A 7,422-nucleotide genomic window follows, 5' to 3' on the forward strand; every position below is an offset into this window, starting at 1 on the left:
CAGAATTGATGACTTGAGAGGCAGAGGAGCAGAGCTTCTGCTATGATCTCAGGAAAATGAGATGTGGCTGCTGAAGCCCAGAGCTTGGCTCCCAGCAAACCTCAGCCCTGGTTGCCAATGCCATCTCCCACTGCTGATGGATGATGGCCCACTGGCTCCTGCACCTGTGGATAGCTCTGATTTCTGCTTTCAACCTGTAGCCACGTAGCCTTTGGATTAAAATATTGTCCTCTGATTCAGATGATTCTTTTCTTCTCTGCAACAGGGCCACCGTAGGACATATATAGTAGTTAGCAGTGCAGGTTTTGCTGTTCACTAGCTCTCTGGTCTTCAGCAAATGATACCTTTTTTTTTTTTGAGATGGAGTCTCGCTCTGTCTCCCAGGCTGGAGTGCAGTGGCACCATCTCGGCTGACTGCAAGCTCTGCCTCCTGGGTTCAAGCCATTCTTCTGCCTCAGCCTTCTGAGTAGCTGGGACTACAGGCACCCGCCACCACGCCTGGCTAATTTTTTTTTTTTTTTTTTGTATTTTTAGTAGAGACGGGGTTTCACCATGTTAGCCAGGATGGTCTCAATCTCCTGACCTTGTGATCCGTCTGCCTCGGCCTCCCAAAGTGCTGGGATTATAGGCGTGAGCCACCGCTCCCAGCCACAAATGACATCTTTGATCCTTGGTTTCCCCTTCTTTATTAATAGACTCTGTAAAGAAGGTTTCCTGTGCGCTGGTTACCCACTGGTCTGAGTTTGGTGAGACAGAACACCCATGCTCACAACAAGTTAAGTAAACAAGCTTATTACTTACAGATAGGCAGGCAGCAAGGGACAACAGAAACCGAGGATTCATTGCCACCCAGTCCTCCAAGGTTCAGGAAAGCTGCCTGGGTGGATGGAGTCTCAACTGCATGTGCTCCACTTTCATAGCAGCTGAGGGACCTCAGAAAGCAGCCCACACTGAGTTTTATACCTCGGGGTTACAAGACCCTCTGGGCTAAGCCTGGAAGGACATCTCGTTTCTAGGGAGGGATTGGAACAGAGCCTGGACTGTCCTGACCAGCTCCCCTCTTATCTCAGGGTGTTTTATTTCCAGCATGTCCTGCAGTTATTCTTGAGAACTACAGATAAGAAATGGGGGGAGAACTGTCTTGGTCTAAGGCCACCCAGAGAACTGTGCTGCAGATCCCACATCTAGAGTTCTCTTGAGGGTCAAATGAGATATCATAATGGGAAATGCTTAGCTTAGTACCTGATATGCAGCATTTTAAAAAAGGTAGTTATTAAGTTAGAAAAGGGACTATCTGCAGGATCCCTGCATGGGGAGAATGCATGGGGACGCTGCATGCAGATGCTTGGGAATGCTTTGTGACAAACAACATCATGGGAGGTGGCAGCTCAAGAAAGTTGATCATACTTGTGCTTTTGAAACCTTGTGAGCAGTGTTAAAGCAGAAATATGAAAGGGAAAACCTTTACATGACAGCTTTCTATGTTTTATTGACATCCTGGCTAAGCTGGCTCCCTGACCTGGGTCTGGTTGACTCAGAGCTGGTGAACAATCATTATCTTGCACAAGGATGCACTAGGAAGGACCACACTCTAGCCCAGCTGGTCATGCAGTCATGTTGGGAAGTGCTGGTTGGCCCAAGGAAGCCATTCCTGATGGATCAGAGGAAAAGGGAAGGGAGAAGTAAATATGAAAAGAAGCTCAAGCCCAGGCTATGACCAGGAGAGCCAATCCTTCATTTGGAGCGCCACTCTTTCTTTGCCCAGAAACCTGCAGGTACATGCAAGTCCCTGGGAGTGGCTCCAGGAAGCCCCCCTTGGGCTATATGTTGCTTTTTTTGAGTTAGACTCTCTGGCATAGACTTTGTCTTTGAAAGAGGATTTGTAAGTCGCTGTTTATTTATTCTTTTACTCATTCATTCCACATTCATAGAGCACTGGATTAGTCAGGTTCTCCAGAGAAATAGAACCAACAGAAATAGAACCAAAGACATGCATTATAAGAAATTGTCTTACATGATTATGGAGGCTGACGTGTCCCAAGATCTGCAGGGTGAGTTGGCAAGCTGGAGGCCCAGGAGAGCCAATGGTGTAGTTGTGGTCTGAAGGCTAGCAAGCTTGAGACCAAAAAAAAGTTGATGTTTCAGCTCTAGCATAAAGGCAGGAAAAACTCAAAGTCCAGTTTGAAGACTGCTGAGTAGGAATAATTCCCTCTTATTTGGGAGAGGATCAGCCTTTTTTTCTATTCAGGCCTTCAACTGATAGGACAAGGCCCACTCACACTGGGGAGAGCCAACCTAATTTACTCAGCTCACTGGTTTAAATGTTAATCTCGTTCAAAAACACCCTCACAGACACACCTGGAATAATGTTTGACCAAATATCTGGGCACCCTATGGCCCAGTTAAGTTGAGACATAAAATTAATCATCACAGGGACCAACAATGTGTCAGGCATATTCCAAGACACCAGGGACACAGCAGAGAACAAACAAACATGAGCCCTGCCTTCATGGAGTTTACCCTTTAGAGGGAGGGTGGATCAAAAATCAAGTCAACGAATAAGACTTTTAGTGAAGGATGAGCATTATGATCAAGGGTGGCTGTTTCATTTTGGTGATCAGGGAGGACTTTTCTGGGCAGGTGACACTTGAATGGAGACCTAATGACATAAAGGAGCTGGCCATAGAACGTGCTGGGGGTAGTGGGGTGTGTTCTAGGCAGGGGAGTAACCAGGCAGGACTGAGCTTGGTGAATCTCAGGAACAGAAGGCTGGTTGGGGGAGCATGGTTCCGGGTGGGGGCAGGGTAGGGGGGCAGTGGGGGACCGGAGAAGGCAGAGGACAGATCATGCAGAGCCTGTAGGCTGGGGAAGGAGGCTGCGTGTTATTCATTCGGCCTGCTGACTCACCCCAGTCCTTGGCTAGGATGCTCTGAACTCAACCCTGCTGAAGGACCAGGATCTAAAAGTGTCCCTTCCCTCAGCAACGATGCCCACACTTCTGTGCCTTTGCACAAGCTGTTCTCTCTGCTGGGATGCCTTCCCCATGTTCTCTGTCCAGAGATTGCCCAGATATCCTTTAAGACCCAGCTTACATTGCACCCCCTCTCCAAAGCCTTTCCAGGATTTTCTGGGCAGTGAGCCAGCCTCTCCTCTGTGCAGCCATAGTCCTTTGTAAATACACTAACGCTCACATTGATTAGCTGCATTGTCATTTTATAGTTCTGAGCCTCTCTCATCCTCCTCTGCTTGTCAGGGCCAGTGTCTAATCCTCTATCTGTCCCCAGCATCCAGTCCATATTGACCATATGAATGTGTGCTGAAGGTTCTGATTGAACCTTAGGGCTGGCTCTCTCCAGCTTCAATCTTCCTTGCCATCTCCTCCTCCCTCCTTAACCCTCCACCTGTGTTACTCATGGCCAAGCTGGACAGGGAGCTCTAAACCTTGTCGGATCCCCTGCAACAAGTTTTGGGCCTTGGAAAGCCTGCATTAGAGCTTTAGAAATAGACAAATACACATTGTCCTGTCCAGAGTCCCATTTCCAAGGTGGAGATTCATCAATATTTTTGGCCACTCAGCATCTAATCCCTCTTCTTCAAAACATCTGACTTCCTCTGGGAGGATCATAATAAAATCCCATTATAACTCTTTTATGTTCCGGGGCTGTTCTAAAAGCTTCACATTTGTTAACTCAGTTAGTCCTCATAATAGCCCTATTAGCTGAGGGCTATTATTATCCCTATGCAAAAGGGGCATAGGGAGGTCAAGTAATTTACCCAGGGTCACACAGTAGTGACAAGCAGTCTAGTGACAAGCAGTCTAGCCCAATCCTTGCTCTTTACCATGACTTTACTGCCATGGTGTGCAGACTTGATTTGCTCTCCCACTGCAGGATCTAAGGGTCCTACCATTTCTTCAGTCAAATCCTTCCTCTCATATCCTAGTAGAGCCAGAGGGTGGGCAGATGGCCTAAATTAGTCAAGATGACTCTTCCAGGACTTGAAGTTGAAAGGATGTAAAGTGTGGAGATGCAGCAGCTGTCTTGGAACCATGAGGGTCACATTTGGTTGAGAAGGCAGCTGAGAGCAGAAGGTGAATAGAGATGAGTGGAGAGGCAGTGAGAAGTGGACTCTGGCTGTATTAGTTTTCTATTGTTGTTGTAACAAATTACCATAAACTTAGCAGCTTTAAACCACACAAATGTATTATCTTACAGTTCTGGAGATCAGAAGTCTGAAATGTATTTTACTAGGTGAAAGCCAAGGTGTTGGCAGGTGCCTTTGTGTGTTTGGGCAGCTATCTTAGTCTGGGCAATTTATAAACAACATAAATTCATTACTCATACTTCTGGAGGCTGAGAAGTCCAAGATGCTGGCAGATTTGGTGTCTGATGAGGGGCCTGCTCCCTGCTTCAAAGATAGTACCCTCTGGCTGTGCCCTCACATGGTGGAAGGGACAAACAAATTCCTTTAGGCCTCTTATATAAGGACCCTATCCCCTAAAACCATCACCTTGGGGGTTAGGATTTCAACATATGAATTTGGGTGGACACACATATTCAGACATAGCAGCAGAGCTCTGTTTCTTCAGGAGTCTCTAGGGGAGAATGTGTTTTCTTGACATTTTCAGCATCTGGAGTTCCATTCCTTGGGTCTTGGCTTCTTCTTCCATCTTCAAAACATAGCATCTTCAAATCTCTCTCTGCTTCTATTGTCACGCGACCTTCTCTGACTCTGACTCCTTCTCTGTCCTTCTTATAAGGACCATCGTGATTACGTCGGGCCCGCCCAGATGTCCAGCATAACCTCTCTATCTTGCGATCCTTCACTTAATCTCCTCTGCAAAGTCCCTTTTGCCCTATCAGGTAACAATCACAGGTTCCAGGGATTAGGACATGGACATTTTGGGGACTGTTATTCAGCCTGCCACACTGACATCTTCCCTGCTCGGCCACGCCAGGCTGGCAGGGTGGCCCCCATGGGGAAGAAGTGTTCTTTTCAGGATTCCTTGCTTGTGCCAGTCCCAGGAGGCAGAACATACAGTAGCAGCGATGGCAGTCACCTTCCACTACAAACTCTGGAGTTGCAACTGTGGTTCAAGGACAGATATTTCTCTGAGAACCATCTCCTTGGGCACAGCAGCAGAATTCCATCTGCTGCAGAGAGCTTACCACATTCCCAGAACCTCTAGCTGAGCCTCATATCTTTTCTGAGAGGCAGCCTGGGCTGTGTTTACTCATGGATGTATCCAGGTGGAATTGTTACTTCCAGAGAAGATCAAAAATAGGAGCTTGGTCTTCAGATTTTCCTGTTTCTCACTGTCCTTGGAGAAAGAGAAGTCAAGGAGGTTGGAGACAGGCCTTCCAAAGGAGCTAGAGGGAGGGGCCCTGGAAATGTCATGCTGGGCAAAAGACATAAATATTCCTTTTTTTTTTTTTTTGAGACCGAGTCTTGCTCTGTCGCCCAGGCTGGAGTGCAGTGGCGTGATCTCAGCTCACTGCAAGCTCCGCCTCCCGGGTTCACACCATTCTTCTACCTCAGCCTCCCGAGTAGCTGGGACTACAGGCACCCACCACCACGCCCGACTAATTTTTTGTATTTTTAGTAGAGACAGGGTTTCACCATGTTAGCCAGAATGGTCTTGATCTCATGACCTTCATGACCTTGTGATCTGCCCTCCTTGTCCTCCCAAAGTGCTGGGATTACAGGCGTGAGCCACCGCACAGAGCATAAATATTCTTTTATTAAAGTAACACTATCAATAACAATAATATTTAATATGCTTGAAATTAAAATTAAATTTGAAAATATTTTAATTTAATAAATATTAAAATTTAAAAATGTATTGTCACTGAGTGGTAAGCACTTAATTTACATTATTATTTATTTTATTAAAAATAATTGGCCAGGTGTGGTGGCTCACAGCTGTAATCCTAGACCTTTGGGAAGCTGAGGGAGGTGGATCACCTGAAGCCAGGAGTTTGAGACCAGCCTGGCCAACATGGTGAAACCCCGTCTCTACTAAAAAGTTATATATATATAACTGTATATATGTGTGTATATATATATATAACTGTATATATATGTGTATATATATATAACTGTATATATATGTGTATATATATATAACTGTATATATATGTGTATATATATATAACTGTATATATATGTGTATATATATATAACTGTATATATATGTGTATATATATATATATATATATATATATATATACACACAGAAATTAGCCAGGTGTGGTTGCGGGCATCTGTAATCCCAGCTACTTGGGAGGCTGAGGCAGGAGAATTGCTTGACCCAGGGGATGAAGGTTGCAGTGAGCCAAGATCGCACCACTTCACTCCAGCCTAGGCCAAAGAACAAAACTTCATCTCAAAAAATAAAATAAAATAAAATAAAATAAAATAAAATAAAATAAAATATGTATAAGAAGATATGCTATAAAAATATAAGCTCTCTTCTCACCCCAGTCTGTTTCTCTCCTCAGAAACATTGTTTCTTGCACATTCTTCTAGAATTTAAAAAATCCATGAGCAATCATATATGAGACTGCTCTTTAAATAAAAACAAATGGCTACATTTTATACATCTCATGCTGTTTCTTGTTTTTTTTTTTTTTACAGGGAAGGATATATCTTGGCAAGTTTTTTCATTTTATCCTAAATAGATCTACTTTATTTTTTTAAAGTGACATTTTTTTTGTTTTGTAGATGTGCCATAATTTATTAAAACACCTTCCTTTTGAGGGATATTTTGGTTGTTCCCAGTCTTTTGCTCATATAGAAAACCCAGAAATAAAAATCCTCCCTGTATTCCGTTGCATACAGGTATAAGTTCTTAAGTAGAATAAATTCCTGTGAGTAAAATTCCTAGGTCTTCTCTCTTTAGTCATAATTATCCTATGAAGCAGGTATTATTATTATTTTCACTTAGATGGGGAAATAGCAATACTGACAGGCTAAGGTAACTTGCCTAATGAATTATTGGTTGAGATTGGATTAAAGCATACTGAGAACCTCAGTCTTCTAGGGGCTCTAGACTTCTTGATATTAGAAAGAGTTCTAATTTTTTTGCTCAGGACCAAATGGGAACCTGTGTCCTAGTTGTGTGAATCAGGATAGGGTAGGTTATGCTGCTGTACAAATCAATCCTCAAAGCTGGTGTTTGAACAAGATGAAAGTTTATTTCTTGCTTCTGAAATGTCTGATGGAGCCTCTGGGTGCTCTCCTTCCTCTGGTGATTCAGCCATTCAGGCTCTCTGAGATACCTGCATCTCAACACATGATTATTTGACATCCCTGCAGCAGGGAAAGAAAGAAAGAGGGCCCTAGAAGGTATACCAGCTCTTACCTACATGGGCTAGAAGTGATGCAGTTTATATCTGCTCACATTCCATTGTGATAGGAACC

This window comes from Pan troglodytes, chromosome 21 (assembly GCF_028858775.2).
Source record: "Pan troglodytes isolate AG18354 chromosome 21, NHGRI_mPanTro3-v2.0_pri, whole genome shotgun sequence".
Classification (NCBI taxonomy): Eukaryota; Metazoa; Chordata; class Mammalia; order Primates; family Hominidae; genus Pan; species Pan troglodytes.